General features: G+C 33.5%; 1 long non-coding RNA gene across 1 annotated transcript in view; it reads left to right on the forward strand.

The window, feature by feature from the left end:
- The window catches only part of LOC123379895, an 82,376-nt gene extending 64,913 nt beyond the window's left edge, over positions 1-17,463 (forward strand). The window contains exons 4-5 of the long non-coding RNA XR_006584913.1: positions 9,513-9,576; positions 17,175-17,463. This is a non-coding gene — a long non-coding RNA (uncharacterized LOC123379895). The remainder of the gene's footprint in view (positions 1-9,512; positions 9,577-17,174) is intronic.
- Positions 17,464-17,769: the final 306 nt, after the last annotated feature.

Consider the following 17,769-nt stretch of genomic DNA (forward strand, 5'->3'; position numbering starts at 1 on the left):
CAGAGTATCTATTGCAGTGTAGATTATGTTCATTGTCCAAAGTTATTTACTTACAATAAACTAGTCTCTGACGTTACTCAAACACCAATGTGGAGCAGAGTGTGTGCTCTGTGAGGAAAAACTTGAATGATCCTTCTTTTTTATGCATATATTTGGCCAGGAAGCATCTCAGTGCCCTCAGGAAAAAGGGAAAGGGTATACTAAAAATTTCCTGAGGTTACAAAGACAAACCCCGGAACATATCAGTGGGTTTTTAGAAATCCTCTCTAAAGAGGTAGTGCCTGAGTACCTGAGGGTACAATGCCTCCAAAGAAGTAGTCATCAAGAGAGATGGAACAGTTTGGCTTTTTTGGGGATCAGAATAAGAGTCTGAGTTCTTTAGGGATAGAGGCTGTTTTGGGCATGACTTACATCTGCCCTGGGAAGCTGATCCTGACCCATGCACCTGGAGTAAAGCCAAAATAAGCATATCAACTAAAAGCATGTTATTGATGGGGCTCACACATGGAACATCATCAGGTAACTCAGCCTCACAAGTTCACATGTCAAGAGGGTCACCGCAGCAGCACCAACCAGCCCTTGAACAATCCAGAACCACAGTCAACAGCAGCCGTGAAATGGGTAGACTCCTGTTCACCTGAATGTTGCAATAGGACTTGGATAGTGTCTCTACCTCTACCCACATGGAATTGGGAGTAGACATTAAGAGGGAAATTCTGCAATCCCCCTAATAGGAAATTTTGATCATGATAGAGGTGGGAAATTGTCATCAGTGCTTACCAAGAATAAAAAGGTGGCCATTAGAGATTTAGTGAAATGAATCATATTGGATTTATTTACAATGATTATGCTTTATCAGTCTGTGTTCTGCTCTTATTTTCTCCACACAGTATCTGCCAGGTACATTTTTTATAATGATTCAATAATTATTGGAGTAAACACTAGAAATAATATTTAATATGCATTTAAAAAAGACATAGATCCCAGTTAAGAAATAGATCCCCCCAAACCCTAGAGAATATTGAAAATATGGTGATGATAGCAAAATCATCTGTTATCTCACCACCAAATAATAACTCTTGTTAATAGTTCCTATATTTCTGGTGCCATTTTGTTCATTCTACTTTTACTTAGGAGCTCTACTTAAGATAGGAGAACTGGTATCTACATTAGTCAGTGTTCTCCAAAGAAACAGAAAGAACATTAGATCTAGATCTAGATTTGGATAGATAGATACATATAAGAGGAAACCTATTATAGAAATAGTTTGTCGTGATTATGGAGGCTGAGGAGTCCTAAATTTGGCCATCTGATACTGGAGACCCAAGGAAGCTGGTGGTATAATCTGGTTTGAGCTCAAAAGCCTGTAAATAGAGGTCTAAATGGTGTAAGTCCCTGTCTTAGTCCGAAGACTTGAGAACCAGAAGATGGGATGTCTGAGGGAAGAAGAAGTTGAGCATCCCAGGTTAAATAAAGAGCAAATTCATCTTTCCTATGCCTTTTAGTTTCATTGGGACCCTCAATGGATTGGCTGATGCCTGCCCACATTGGTGAGCGGGATCTTCTTTATCTGTAGATTCAAATGTTAATCTCCTGGACATATCTTCACAGACATACTCCAGAAAAAAATACTTTGCCAGCAATCTGGACATCCCTTAGCATTGTCAAGCAGATTGATAAAATTAGCCATCACACTATCTAGTTATGTTTACTTGTAAGATGTACAATTAATCCATTTTATCTTTATAGAAAATAATCTATTAACAATCTGCAGATTATCTGTATTTCTTTATAAATTCCTTATAAGTGTCCATAAATTTTGCTTATGAGCAGGTTATGAGCATCTAGTTTACAAGCTTATGAGTTCCCAGTCTAGTCTGGGTATATTAATTTGCCAATCTGGGTTTGTTGTAAGAAAGTACCACAGATTGAGTGACTCAAACAGTAGAAATTTATTTTCTCGCAATTCCAGAGACTAGAAGTCCAGGATCAGAATGTTGATAGTGTGTTTATTCTGAAGCCCCTCTCTTCGGCTTGTAGATGGCAGTCTTCTGCCTCTGTCTCTACCAGGTTTTACCTCTGTCTGTGTCTGTGTCCTAATTTTGTCTTCTGATAAATAATCTAGTCATTAGATAAGGAAGGGCCCACTCGAATGCCTTCATTTTAACTTAATTACCACTTTAAAAACTGCCTATAAATACAATCATATTCTGAGGTACTCGAGGTTAGGACTTCAACACATAAATTTGGGGGGACACAATTCAGCTTGTAACACTGGGATAAACTTCTGGCTTCATAATTAGTAAGCCACACGACTCTAGGCGAATTACTTTATCTCCATCCTCAGTTTCATTATGCACATATTTGAAGTAAGTAGAATGTGATAGCATGTTGTAAGAAGGAGATGATAAAATATAAACCGCTTTGTAAACTACTTGAAATATGTAGACTAGTCATAGGTGTTAGAGAGATGCACCCTTTGTAGATGGATACACCTTTTAGGAAAATGGTAGCTTTAACCAGAATAATATCAAGGAGGGTTCAGATGTCACACAATAGGGATACTTTAACAAGAGAACTCAAGTATCATTGTGCTCATTTGTTTTCTCTTTACTGTTCCTTTTTTTGAATCAGGATCTCCACATTCCTGAGAAATTATGATTCTGGATTGATATATATTCACAAGTCTGTGATCATCATGGAATCAGAGTTTCTCTGTCTTTTCTATCTGTATAATTGGAACACTGATATGGTGTGTGCCACATAGGTAATCAAGAGGTAATAACTGAGTAAATTAGTAAGTTACCTTGTTTCATACCCTTAATGGACTAAAACAGAGACATGTAAATATTCCTTTTTTTAAAGCTTATTTATTTTGAGGGAGATAGAAAGAGAGAAAGTGAGTCCGGCAGGGGGGCGGAGGGGCAGAGAGAGAGAGGGAGAGAGAGAATCTCAAACAGGTTCTGCACTGTCAGTGCAGAGCCTGATGCAGGGCTCCAGCCCAGGAACCATGAGATCACTACCTGAGCCACCCAGGTGCCCCTATTCCTTACAGAGATTATTCAATTTAAAATGTTTGCCATTTTGGGGTGCCTGGGTGGCTCAGTTGGTTAAGCATCTGACTTTGGCTCAGGTCATGATCTTGTGGTCCGTGAGTTGGAGACCTGCATCGGGCTCTGTGCTGACAGCTCAGAGCCTGGAGCCTGTTTCAGATTCTGTGTCTCCCTCTCTCTCTGACCCTCCCCCGTTCATTCTGTGTCTCTCTCTGTCGCAAAAATAAATAAACGTTAAAAAAAATGCTAAAAAATTTTTTTAATGCTTGTCATTTTAAATGCTTAATGTTACTTGTTCTATTTGATGTTCATATGAACTGAAAAACAAAATTTCCTTCTAGAGTTTGCACAGTGTTAGAGAAATAAAGAATGTAAGAATATGTAGACAAGTTTGTTGATGTTTATGAGAGCATTCCCCTATAGGGGATAGAAACTTGGTAATATGAATATTTGAGTCTTCAAAATTATCCCTAATGTAGAGACTGCTGGAGACATTGAAACCTTTGGGTACCTCAGTGTGTCATTGAGACTGACTTCTTATTTTCAATGAATTAATTGGATGAGAATGATTCTTTTTATATTTCTGTTTTACCTTTAGAGAGACCATGTCCCATTTATATGAATCTTAAATAATTATTAATCCCTATCGTGATTATTCTTGCTGTAAATTAATATATTGACAGTCTAACATAATAATGGATTTTTTTTTACAATTTATTGCAAGCTTGGTTAATATGAGTCTTCCCCTTAAAAAAGAATTCATTCTCTATGTTGACAAATCATGTATTTAAATCCCTAAGGCTGAAGATGAAACATAAGGAATTGGTGGTCATTTAAGAAAAAAGCTCTTACCTAAGATTTCGTGTGAGATTTCTTTGTTAGTCTTTCCTTTAAAATTACTACATGTGTTATTAAATAGAACTAGTTTTGTCTTCATTTTTTAAAAATAAATAATTTTTTGCAGTTGTTCATATATTTTTGTCAATGCACAAGTACTTTATGTAGGTTAACCTTATTTTATCCAGTTAGATTAATTTTAGAAATGACACGATACACAGTATGATTATACAAATAAAATAAATAGCTGATCTTGGAGGGATTCGATAGAGATCATTCAGGGAACAGATAAAACTTGGATACTCTAATCCATATTTTTAATATCTTCTTTGTCACTGCAAGTGTTTTCAACATTACTGAGCACCTATTACGTAAACTATCAACAATATATATATACATTTCTTCTCATCCTTTAAAAGTCCTTCAAAGTAAATAGTTTATTCTCTTTTAAATGAAGAAACAGAAATTCAAAGACTTAAGCAACTGGTTTAAATTCACACAGCTATCCATGGGAAATTCTTATGTTTTTAAAACTCTGTAGTTTATTCAACTTTGTTCTTTTCATAGCAATGTATGCTCTCACCCACTGGGTATATGTGATTGATATGAGGCTTTTCACAGCAATGTATGTTATTACCCACTAGGTACATGTGATTTATTTGAGAGCTTTAAGTTTTTGAGAACTTGGAAGACTCATATCTACTTCAAGTAAATTATGTAATCTCTTGAACCAAATAAATGACTTGGCATTTAATTCCATTCTCCCCCAAAGGTTTAACAAACTTTATATTTTGACTAGTTGAACAATATAAATATTTTTGACAAGAATTCCCATTGGATAAATTATTTTTTTTCCCTAGGAGGATTTTATGCCACTGTTTCAAAGACAATTTGGAGCATTTGTTTCCAGTGCCATTGACGGTATTCACATTATAATACTGAAAAATACTTTTTGTTTCAAGGCTATTATTGAAAATATCCATAGATTTAAAATAGTCTCTTTAGTTTGACGTGGAAAACTGAAGACTTTCGTTTACTTCTTTCCTTCTCTAAAATCTAAAGTACACAAAAATAATCAAAAGCAGTTCTTAGACTTTTGTGAGAAGTGGGAAACAGGGGACCAGGGACTTTGACTCATTTCTGAAAGGTCTGAGGCAGTTTCTTTCATACTGAGTGATACACCAATAGCATAATTAGCCACAACAGAAATCAGGAATTGGAGAAGTCAGTGGAGGTGGAATTGTTTCTTCCCTGTTGAAACCTGAAAACACTACAATCTTGGGAGTCTGCAATCTAATTAGTGGGAATAAGCTGGTTACATTTCTGAGTGGTAACAGAAAGAGTGACAGCAATGCTCCTGGCTTACAGTTAAAGCAGGTAATGCACTTGGGCACAACTGAACACCTAGTGTGCGTATGGGCACTTCAGAATTAAGTTATGTTTATTTGGGGGAACACAGTGAAAAATGCAGGGAACGTGAAGCTGTGTTCCCAGCCCATACATCCCAAAGGGAAACCAGTCAATTAGCATGTCTCACAGAGGAGCCAAGCCGTACGGTACATTCAGGGCAGAGGCTAAATGTGTAAGAGAATTTCACAGTTGAAGAGCAATCCAACCAAGCGCTTAGAAGAAGCAAGCCATTAAGTTTAAGCCAGTACGTAAGTTTTCATTTTTAAATATGGAAAAAAAATTAGGAATTTCATGCATATAAAATACAAAAGATAAATAATTTCAGAGAAACCTAAAGTAATCCAGGAAACAGATAAAAGTTAGATAATTTTAATTAATATTTTAGACAGATTCATTAAATGTAACATCTAAAGAGCACTCCACTCGGGAAAGAGGATAATAAGAGACTGTGGCAGAAATTTTGGAAGTTAAGGTAGGATCGTGACAGCAAAATATCCAGCTGAAAATCTAGCAGAAGAAGCCTAAGAAATTTTTCATCATGTAAAGTACAGGGAAGGAAAACAAAAAAGCAAAACAATTGACAGAATTTGAAAAAAAATTAGAAATGAAGTTTACCTGGAGGAATACTTACGAAGTTCACAAAGTTTCTGATAGATGATCCAAGAAGAGAGAACAATGAAAAATGGAAGAAATAAAAGCAACAATAAAAAAAAAAATCTGAGTGAACAAAGGTTCAAATATTCAGATTGAAAGAGACTCAGTGAGTCCTAAATAGCATGAACCATAAACACATTTTTCTGAAAATGTATAGCATCAAAAATAAAATGTTATTTTTTAAAATAATAGTTTATCTGTAAAAGAGAAAATTCAAGTATTAGTGTTCAGCAAGACTAGGTTTTAGAAGGCATAGAATAAAATCTTTAAACTTTCTGAAGAAAGATGTGTTCAGATATAAGCAATTAAAAATTGGTATATGCTATGTGTGAATGTTTGTGTCCCCTCATATTCATATGTTGAAATGGTAACTCCCACAAATGATGGTATAAAGAGGTGGGGCTTTAGGGAGGTAATTAGATCAAAAGTGCGGAGCTCTCGTGAGGAGTTTAGTGTTTTTATAAAAGAGACCCCACAGAGATCCCTGTTCCTTCCACCATGTGAGAACAGGGCAAGAAGATACAATGTATAAACCAGGAAGAGGGTTCTCACCAAAATGCTGCCATGCTGGCGGCTCGATCTTGGCCCTCCCAGCTTCTAAGACTGTGAGAAATAAATTTCTGTTGTTTATAAGTTCCCCTGTCTGAAGTATTTTTGTTAGAGCAAATCGAATGGACTAAGACAATGTGTTGTTTGTTCTTTCTGACACAAAGTAGAGGTTGGGAGAGAGAAAAGAATATATTCTACCAAATGGAAAACAAATCCAAGAAAGAAGACTACACAAAGTGATATAATACAGGAGTATAAGGAAAGGAAGGCCTTTGGAGGAATGACTCTACATCAGAGCATAAAGTCCCAATTCTGGAGAAAACTATCAAGAAAAGAATAGGTGTGTTGTTATTTTTAATTAATGGCACATATCACAGATCTTGCTATTGTCCCTTCTAATGTCTTCTCTTTTTCTCTTGTAATTATGAAAGTTTTACCTCAGCACGTGATTGTGAAGGAAAAAAAGTTGTATTAGCTTCCTTCCAACAAACTCAGATCATATAATTAATTTCTGGTCAATAAATAACAAAAGAAGTAGCAATAGTATTGAATAAATTTACTCTGCTTACTATTTTACCGTGTCAGGTACTATTCCAAGTGCTTTATAAATGGTAACTCATTTAATAATCACTGCATCCATGGGAGGTACTATTATTATTTAAATTTTGCAGCTGAGAAGAGCTTTAGATTCCTGCACAAATTAACACTGAATTACTGAAGTACATTGTACGGGAAACTTCTTAGTGCTATACTTGAAAGGGAAGACTCATACCATCCTCTTCCTCACTTCTCCCCTCCCACTGGCTGGCATGTAGATATTATACTAGTAGCTGGTACAGATCTTTTAGACTGCAAGATGCAAACCTAATATTGAGGTTGGAACAGGATCAAGATAAAAATAGCCTGAGTCCCTAAAACATGGAAATGGCATGCTAACCTTTTTTTTTTCCTTAAGAGTAGATAATTAGAAATAAGTTTGTCATCTAAAAAATAAGTGTTGTTTTCATCATTGTCACAGCAACTAATCTTGCATCATAACTAGTATAGTATTGTTAAGAAATTGGATATTAGTAATATGGTGATGACATGTGATTCTTCTGTCCACAAAAAAGAAAAACACTTTGAAATTTCAGGGAAAAATGTTCAAGAATCATGGTGCAATGATAACGCAAAATAAAATATGGATTGATTTTTAATAATATATGGAATGTAACGATGGAAGAGCAGGATCTGTCAAAATTATTCCTATTTGCATCAAAAAGCACAGGGGGTTGCATTATGTCTACTTCTCTATAGGTCCAGTCACAGTAGTTATTTTAGTAATACAGAAGGTATTCATAATTTTACGGCCTCCTTGTTTTTAACATCTAGACTTAACCTATAAACACAGCATGGGGCCAGTGTGTTATATTTTTATACAAAAGACACCTTGCCAAACTAAATTAAAAAAAAAAAAACTCTAGAAGGATTTGGAAAGTAAAAAATCTAGAATTTGAAAAGTAAAAAAAGATACTAGATATTGAGAAAAGTGTAAGAGTGCAAATTTGTTCATCTTACTGAAAAAGAAGCTAAAATATACTGTTTGCAGTTAATTTAACAAGACAAAGAGGTATAAATATTTTATGTAAAAGATTAAAGTAATTAATAGAAGAAATTAAGAATAAACCTACAGAGATGTTTAAGAAGGGGAAGTAGGGTTTAATTATTATTCTCTTTTTTTTAAAGTAAGGAGTTAATTGAAACTAAATAGACAAATCAAGAAATGGAGTTTATTTATATAATATAATGCGATACAGGGAATCAACAGATGAAGTAATAAATTGAGAATGTTAAAATTTGTTGCTTCGGGGCAGTGTCACCGGGATGAAGGTGACACAGACTTTTGTAATATTTCTTGTTTGTTGTATGCAACTTTTTATGTTGCAATAAAATAGTTTGTGTGGCAGTCATCTCGTGTTTTTAGTTGTTCTACTTAGTAAGAGATCTCTGCCAAAATCAAGTGCTATATTTACCTGGGATCCGTTCCTGATTTTGAAAAGTTATCGTAACTCCCTTTCAATCGTTCAGCAAAAGGAACTAAACCACTCAGAGCTTCTCTTTAGACTTTAGATCTTTACATGGCAGGTACAGAATTTCTTAAATTTAAATGTTGAGAAAAATAGCTCAACTCTGTAAAATAAGCAGCAATGCCCTTGATATGCTTTCAATTTTGTGAGTGATATTAATTAAATAATAATTGACACCTGTACAGTCATCAATGGTAAAGGACAAGATATGTCTCTGTAACCCATATATAGCATTTGTAAAATGGTTAAACTTGGACAACTATATAACACTTAAGGTAAACAGTGTCCATTCTTTCTATTTTCTAGGGGATATTTTTTTAGTGAGGCCTGAACTACTGTTATGATACATTTTTAAAACTTTTATTGGGGCGCACGCGTGGCTCGGTAGGTGAAGTGACCGACTCTTGACTTAGGTTCTAGTTATGATCTCACACATTGTGAACTCAAGCCCAGGGTGGGTCTCCACACCGGGCCTGCTTGGGATTCTCTCTCTACCCCTTCCCAGCTCATGCGCGAGCGAGCTCTCATCCTCTCAAAATAAATAAACAAACTTAAAAAAATAAAAATAAAACTTTTTATAGAATATAATGTGTCTGAGGAAAAGCACATGTATATTACATGTATTTCAGTCACTCTTTCAAAGGGGTGTAATAAGACATTTGTTGAATCTGCCAATAGCTAAAGAGTTCCATATGGAAAGAGTAATTAGAATAAGATTGAGATCCCTAAAGTCACAAGTAATTTCAATATATTATGGAAAGGGTTAAAGAAGAGTGTGTTATATACAAATACCCTGAAAAATGCCACGGCAAATTATCGTGTACTGTAAACACTGAGGACTACAGAGTTTTATATTAAAAAGCAGGGGTTCATTTTTCTGGTGGGGGTGGGAAGGTGGAGACTGTGGATGAATTTTAATCTCTTCTATTTGTTAACCTTTTAGTATAATGATGTTTCGTGGAGCAAAAAATGAGAAGACTTTTAAGAACTTTCAAAACTTCTGCAAAGTAGGTATTTTTCATAGCTCTAAGACCAAAAGTTAGAAAGAAAAGAAAAAAAGATAATGTGCATGTGATACCAAGGATGGGAAGCAGGTGGTAACCAGTGTGAGCAAAGATACAGAAAAAGAAAAACAACACTTATCACCTGTAACCCTGGAAATTTTTAGTAGGATTTTCATTTATTTGCTCTGATTTCATAAAAAGTTTATTTCCAATAAGCAGGTATGTTGAAGACACATAAAACATATAATTTCTAAATGGTTTCTTGGTGGATTAGAAAAAGCAAAAAGCAAATCAACATTTGCATTTCAAGCTTATAGAGAGGTGGAGAAAAATGTAAGATATAAAAGCATAGGTAAAATTTTTAAGAATGTTTTGCTTTTGACACTAAAAAATAGGAAAATATTAAAGAAAAATTTCTGTCTCTTTAACAGGAAATAATTTTCTCTCTTGTTTTGAGATATATTATGAAAATGTACTTTCTTTATGCTAAGCAAGCCCTAAAGCAGCTGTAAATCTTGATTCCAAAAGACCTTTCACCCTTAGCAAACTTATCTTCAAGTTCCATATCCAAAGGATGGCAACATGTATCAAAGCTTTCAGCAACTTAAATTCTCCTTTGGCTGAATCTAATTTTTTTTTAAGTTTATTTACTTATTTTGAAGAGAGAGAGGAGAGAGACAGAGAGAGACAGCATGAGTGAGCACTAGTAGGGGAGGGGCAGAGATATTGGGAGAAAGAGAGAATCCCAAGCAGGCTCTACCCTGTTATCACAGAGCCCGACATGGGGCTCAATCTCATGAACTGGGAGATCATGGCCTGAGCTGACTGAGCCACCCAGGTCCCCCAGAATCTAATTTTTTAATGCCCTTTTTACCTATCGTACATTTTCTAATTTTCCTTTAAATTATAACTGCTAGTCATCAGTACACTTTCTATGTCAAATGATATCTTTTATAAAAGAAAATGTTTGTATTTATGTCGGTTTTATTATGTTTAAGTTGAAAGAATTCACTAAAAAAAGAGCAATTTTCATAATGATAATATTAGATATATTTTAAAAGAAATGGTAACACTAATTTATTAACTGGAACATATAGTTCTTATTATATAAGATGTAGGGAATGACTTAACCGATCGCCAGGAAAGGGGAACATCTCATTAACAGCAAAAATGTATGCATGTTAAGATATGCATAGTAATTTGTTACAGGGGTGGACAAAGGACAGTTCATGGACTAATCATGCCTACTGTCTGTTTTTATAAATTTTTATTGAAACATAACCGCACCTATTTGTTTATGGATTGTCCACAGCTGATTTTCTGCTAAAATGACAGTTAAGTAGTTGCCATAGAGATGCATGCGTAGCAAAGCCTAAAATATTCCATACTTGGCCTTTTACAAAAAAAGTTTACCAAATCCTGTTTTAATAATAAGTATTTTTCCACTTACATAAATTACAGTTTAAAAGTTATAAGACCTATAGCTATTCCTAATTCAGTATAACAAACATTTATGAAAAGTGTATCTCTATAATTGTTATAATATGTGCCTCTCCATATGAAGGCATTGAACTAAAAATAAAGAGGGAAATATGGATAAACTATTTTTTCTTTTTCTAAATGTAGCCATATGTGCAATCTTATTTATCATATTATTTAAAGCAACTTTGATATCATATTTTGTTAGTTATAAAAACTGTATCGTAAAATTTTGTGTTCAATTTAAGAATTCAAACGTGCCTTTATTTGCTTTTTATGAAAGCCATTATTTATCTTTCTTGAGGTGCTGAGAATTCTTAAATTTTTACAAAAGGAAGTATTTTGTTCTCTAATTAAATTTTATACTCTTCCTTCGTATAAATAACTACACTGTAAGGTACTATCAGGTGATTTTACAATTTCATTTTTCATGCAAAACATTACTTTTTGTCAAGAGATCCATTAAAAAATGCCACAAATCTGCATGCTTTTTGTGTGTAGGAACCAATACATAGAACAATAGATGATATATAGTAGATATTCATTTTTGCATATTAAATATCTAGCATAAAACCTTAAAACATTGATAATACATAAATTTTATTAAAATAACTTAGTTAAAAATAAAAGTGATTTCTTCTGGAAAGTCATTTTCTTTTTATAATATTTTGAGGAAAACAACAGAAAAAAATCTAAAAATCAGAAAGATAGCCATAGGATCTAAGCTTATAAAATTTCTGTTGAAAAGTCTATAATACCATTTTACAAATATCTGTTTATAAATCATGACTTCTTTCAATCAATGAATGTTGTAAGATCTGATATAACATTAAAATCAAACATTGCTTATGAAGTGGAGGCATACTTCACTAGCCACAGTTACAAATAGCAAAGAAATTAGAATCTTGGTTTGGATGTGATTATCTATCTCTCAGTAGATTAGCTCTCACTAATACTCAAATGGTGGATAACTGTGTTAACCAAGTAGTTAAGAATAAAACAGCCCAAACCTGTGAGAACTGTGTGCCTATTAGGAGACTTTTATTTTTAGAAAATTCCTTATTTTGTACAATGGTTCTCAAATCTGTATAATTTTTTTTTTTTTCCTTCTGGGGACATTTTTGACGGTCACAACTTAGGTCTGGGGGCAAGTGATCCTAGGATATAAAAGGTAGAGGCAGGGATATTGCTAAGCATCCTACAATGCACAGATGATCCCACAGTAAATATTATCCATCCTTCCAAATGAGAAACACTGTTTTAGAAAATTTAATAATGGATTTTCTTATACTGAGCAAGTTTCTTTCAAAGCTCTGTTTATTAAAGACCTCAATACATTTTAGAGCATAGAGTAGTAGCTGACAAGTCTTCTATTGGTACTTTGGTTGTAAAATAGCATTGTAACATTTAATCAATCCAGAATTTGAGTACCAAATGGTGTCAAACTGGTGCCTAATTAGCTTTCAGCAATTAGCATCTTTCCTTGACCCACTATGTTTATTATTAAGAATGAAAACAATTCATATGTAAAACATAGTTAAACATAAATTCAAGCCAATTTTAGAGCTGTTAATATATATTAAAAATGTGACAAATATTTCAGCTTCAAATCCATTAAATGTATAAAGATATAGAATCTAAAACTCTCTTCTCACAAAATTCAATTCATCTCAACGAATCTGTTTAATCTTTAAAGTGAAAAAATGTTTTGCTGCGATATCATGGAGGATATGTTATGTACATAAAATGTAATTAATGACATTTTGTTGAATTAAAGGAAAGGACCAAGGATTTATGTAAACACATTGAATGAACACTTTAAAAGTTGAGGAATAATTATTTGACTTTTGTTGAAATGTTTAAAATTTTACTGTCATGTATATTTTCAGTAAAATTTAATTGTGTTGGTTTATTTTTCTAAATGAACTTTGTGTTTGAAAAGAAACTCTCATCTCTTCCTTTTTAAATACATATGGTGTATTTAAATACCATAAAAGCAGAAATTTTCACAGAGGAAAATTTTAACATGCTTGAGTTTCACAGTTTCTTGATTTTGCAGATAGATGCTCTTACTGGTTTTGGACATTATAGTCAGCTCTTCAAATATTTCTTCTTTCTCATTCTCTCTGTTTTCTCCTTCTGGAAATCTATTTTACCCATTGTAAAATTTTCAAGATTTTGTATGCTTTTTATACTCTATTATTTTATTTTAAAAATATATTCTTCTCCTTTTTTTCCAATTTGAAAATTTTCCAGTGACCTGTCCTCCATTTTGGTAATCCTTTTCTACAAGACCCAATCTGTTTTTTTCAACCACTCATTTTAACATTTTTGATTCTCATATAGATTCTAATTATCTCCTGAAATCTATCATTTTTCCTCTTATTTGTTCACTTCTTCTGACTTCATTTGCAAATTAATCATATTTATTTCAATAACATTATCTGTTAACTTCCATATCTATATCATGTCTAGAGATGCTTCTTGTGTCTATATTTTTGTCTTACTCATTAGTAATATTTTCTTGCCTCATGTCTATAATATTCTGGACATAGTATATAAAACAACTGTTTAAGATCTAAATGTTCTATCTTGCACAAGAGATGGTTCTCTTTTCACTCTGTGAAGCAGATGGAATGAATGACTGATCAACTTAATCCAATTGGGTGTTGGTCACGGGGACCTTTCAGTTCCAGTAGTCTGAGCCTACTTTTAATTTTTCCCATTCCTTGTACTTGACCCTCTCTGGCTTTTGGTTGGTGGATATGATTTCCTGAAAGAGAAGGGCAGGTTGACTTCTGCCTTTTATATGTTCTTGGTAACACTTAAGACTCCAAAATCATAGAGCTTCAAAACCTGGCAAATGATTTAAGCATAGAATTGTGGTATTTCTTAGATAAACACAAACTACAGAGATCTTAGAATTACAGTAAAAAGAGCTGTGTTTCCTTAAACATTTGTGAAAGTAAGTTGCAGATCTGATGCCTCAAATAGATTACTATAAACTTTGTGTTTTAAAGAACATGTGCTTATATAATGTAATCACCTGTTATGATATGATCATCAAAGACAAAAAATTAACATGAACACGTTATTGCTATATAATCCACAAGTTTCTATCTAGTTTGACAACTGTAACAATAATGTCTTGTTAACAAAGTCAGTCTGTCATAAACTTCTTAAGCTTATCTTGATTTTCATGAATTTGACACAGTTTATGCCCCACCCCCTCTCTCTTTTTGTAGATTATCCCCTAAGTAGTGCTTCTTAGTGGGTAGTTTCAGGTCATGCATCTTTGCATGAATATCCTAGAAGTGATGTTGAAATCTTTTGAATGCATTCTATTGGATGGAACACAATTTCAAATTGTTTCATTAGTTCACTTAGATCACTAGATTACAGTAATGTCTGCTAGGATTTTTAATTATACAGTAACTATTTTTTTCTTTTTAAAACTAATTATTTTTATATAGAAATATTTTGAAACTGCATAAATATAAGTTTTTGCTTACAAAAGTTTCCACACATTTATTTTTATTCATTTGTATCTTCGTGGACACATTGCTTTCTATTTTTTTCAATGAATTGTAATTTCTTGCCTCAATTATTTATCTTGAAACTCAGATTGTTCTTAATTTGACTAGTGTTAGCTTCTGTGTCCGTTCAATGTATTCTGCTATTTCTGTTTTTCTTTCTTTCTTTCTTTCTTTCTTTCTTTCTTTCTTTCTTTCTTTCTTTCTTTAGTATATCCTTGCTGTCTGGTACAAAATGATGTTTCCAGTATCATCTTGTACTTTTCTGGTACAAGGCTTAGAATCAGTCATTCCTCCAAGGAGCCTTGCTGTTTGCCTTATAGAAGCCAAGATGTAGGCAGTAGCTAGACTCAAAACTGCTGGCCTCTTGCTGCTTTTAGGCGTTCTCAAGAGACAAAGCCAGGGCCATATATATCTGTGCATATGTATATGAACACATAAACTTAAATCAGTGTGTGTGCCTGATTTGCAAATCCACACTAAAACCTCAATTCTACTATTATTGTATATCATATGTAGTTACTCTAAAATTTCATGTATTCATCAAATTCTGCAATAAGTTATCAAAGATGTCGATTACTTTTATTTAGATAGAAAAATAAAAATTATAATAAACACTGATTCAAAGCATACAAATTCATTGTGGAGGTACCTAACTATTCATATCTATAACCATTTCTTTAAACACTCTTAAATACATGTTTATAAATTTGAATATTGTTCATTTTATTGCAGATTTAATTTGTATATTCTTGCTGACAAAAATCAGTAAAGGATATGATGCTTGACTTATTCTGTAATGGGTTAGTGTAACAAGCCTCAAAAATTAAATACATACAATGATAAAATTGCAGTATCCATTGTTTTTTAATGTCTTCATCATTGGAGGCTTCCTGCACTTTGCTTGCTTAAGAGAACATACACGATTTTATATAACGTTTGCTTCATTTTACAAAGATCTGATGTACAATGAAGGAACTAAGTATTATTTTCTCCTACTACTTTCCTGTGATTCTTTAACAACAAACCCAATGTTTCCAAACTACAATTCTATTCTAATTTGATTTAAATAAAGCAATCTGAATGCTGTTTTCATTTCTTCCCTTAGGGACCAAAAAAAAAAAAAATGCAAAAGAAGTGTTCAGTGATGGTATCTTTCCCAGTGCTATTGTGTTCAGTGCCCAGGTTTAACATTCTTTGTCTCATTACAATTTTATACTCCATGGTATTTTCAAACACCAGAGAAAGTATTGATAATTATCTTAATATTTTAAGAGTCTACTCAAAATGGTCCTTTTAAGAAAGAAAGTACTAAGCCATAATAGCCAAATACTAAAATAAACTTGAAATTGTTTAACCACTCTTGAAATCTTAAAAGCTTACAAATAACAATGGTACATCTCATGATTTTTCTGAAGTTGTAGTATTGTTGATTCATATATACCTAATTTCCAAGTATAGGTTAAATTTGCACTTTCGTTCCCACACATTTAGGCATTTTTCAGAATTATTAAAAGATCTTTCTGCTATCAGAATAAACATGCCAAAGTATTTTACTTTAAACATTTATTTGTCTCTACATTTATTTCTTAATTCACCTCTTCATTATTTCATTCCATGCTATTTACTGGCTATTTATTTTGCCTCAGGCATTATACTTTTGCTGGGAATATGAAGGCGAATAGAAGTTATTTATTCCTGAAAGTACCTCAGTTCAGTGAAGAAAGCTATAAATAATTAACTAATTTTATGCAAAGTCCCCTTTCTGATCATCATTATTCACTGAGCAGGTACATATTTCATGTTAGTTTCATATTATACCTTTCACATTAATTTCCAATATTTCTACACAATAAGACTCCAGTATTGTTGGGAAAAGATCCTACTGTTCCCTCTTTATAGCATGCTCATCCTTGCTCTTTGGATTTTGCTCATTTGTTTCTTGACCCATTTTTTCATCTCCACCTGCAAAAATCTTACCATTTCTTCAACAAAGCCCTCCTCAAATTTCATTTACTTTGGGATCAATGGTGATCTCTCTCATTTCATCTCACTCTCAATAACTCATAATTTAGCAATCAGTTATTCTCTAATCAGATGGACAACTAACATGTAATAACTTTGCGATTTTGCATTATTCCTGGCTTTTCTACTTCATCATTCATTTTCTTTTTTTTTTTAATTTTTTTTAACGTTTATTTATTTTTGAGACAGAGAGAGACAGAGCATGAACGGGGAAGGGTCAGAGAGAGAGGGAGACACAGAACCTGAACAGGCTCCAGGCTCTGAGCAGTCAGCACAGAGCCCGACGCAGGGCTTGAACTCACCGACGGCGAGATCATGACCTGGGCCGAAGTCGGATGCTTAAACGACTGAGCCACCCAGGCGCCCCTTTATCATTCATTTTCTACTCTGAGTTCCATGACTTGGATTTTCAGAGAATTTATTCTACTCTGTGACCTTGCCTGATAGTTAAGAAAAAGAATGTAGGCTTTAATGGAGGTTTTATGAGGATTTAAACAGAAGCTGGAATAAAGTTCAATGAGGTCTATGTAAATGTAATTATTCTTTTGTCTCCTCTATCTATAGACAGCAACTTCTGCAAAGAAACTGGGACTATTTGAAAATATTTACACCAACCTTAAACCGACAGCGTGAAAAGGTAGAACATTTTCAGAACATTTCAGGTAGAAATGTGTCAGAACATTTATTATTTAAATAATCATATAACACACTGCACTCTAATGATAAGAATTCTGAAATTTATGGCTTGAGACTCTGGTAAATAGAAACTACTCAAAAAACCAACTGGGGTATGGGGCACTTGGGTGGTTCGGTTGGTTGAACATCTGACTTTGATTTTGGGTCAGGTTTTCATCTTACAATTAATGGGTTTGAGTCCCGTGTTGGGCTCTGTGCTGAAGGTGCGGAGTCTGCTTGGGATTCTCTCTCTGCCCCTCCCCTGCTCTCTCTCTCTCTCTTTCAAAATAAATAAACTTAAAGAAAACAATTTGGGTAAATGGAGGATGCAATAAGGAATTGCATGCAAAAGAAATTTACTTTTTTACTCCATTTTTGATGTTTGAAAGAACTAGAGAATACTAAGTCACATGAATGGAAACTGAACTCAGTGTGCATATGGATGCTCTTAAATAGGACAGGGAGTTATCAAACTATTAATTCA

This window comes from Felis catus, chromosome C2 (genome assembly GCF_018350175.1).
Source record: "Felis catus isolate Fca126 chromosome C2, F.catus_Fca126_mat1.0, whole genome shotgun sequence".
Classification (NCBI taxonomy): Eukaryota; Metazoa; Chordata; class Mammalia; order Carnivora; family Felidae; genus Felis; species Felis catus.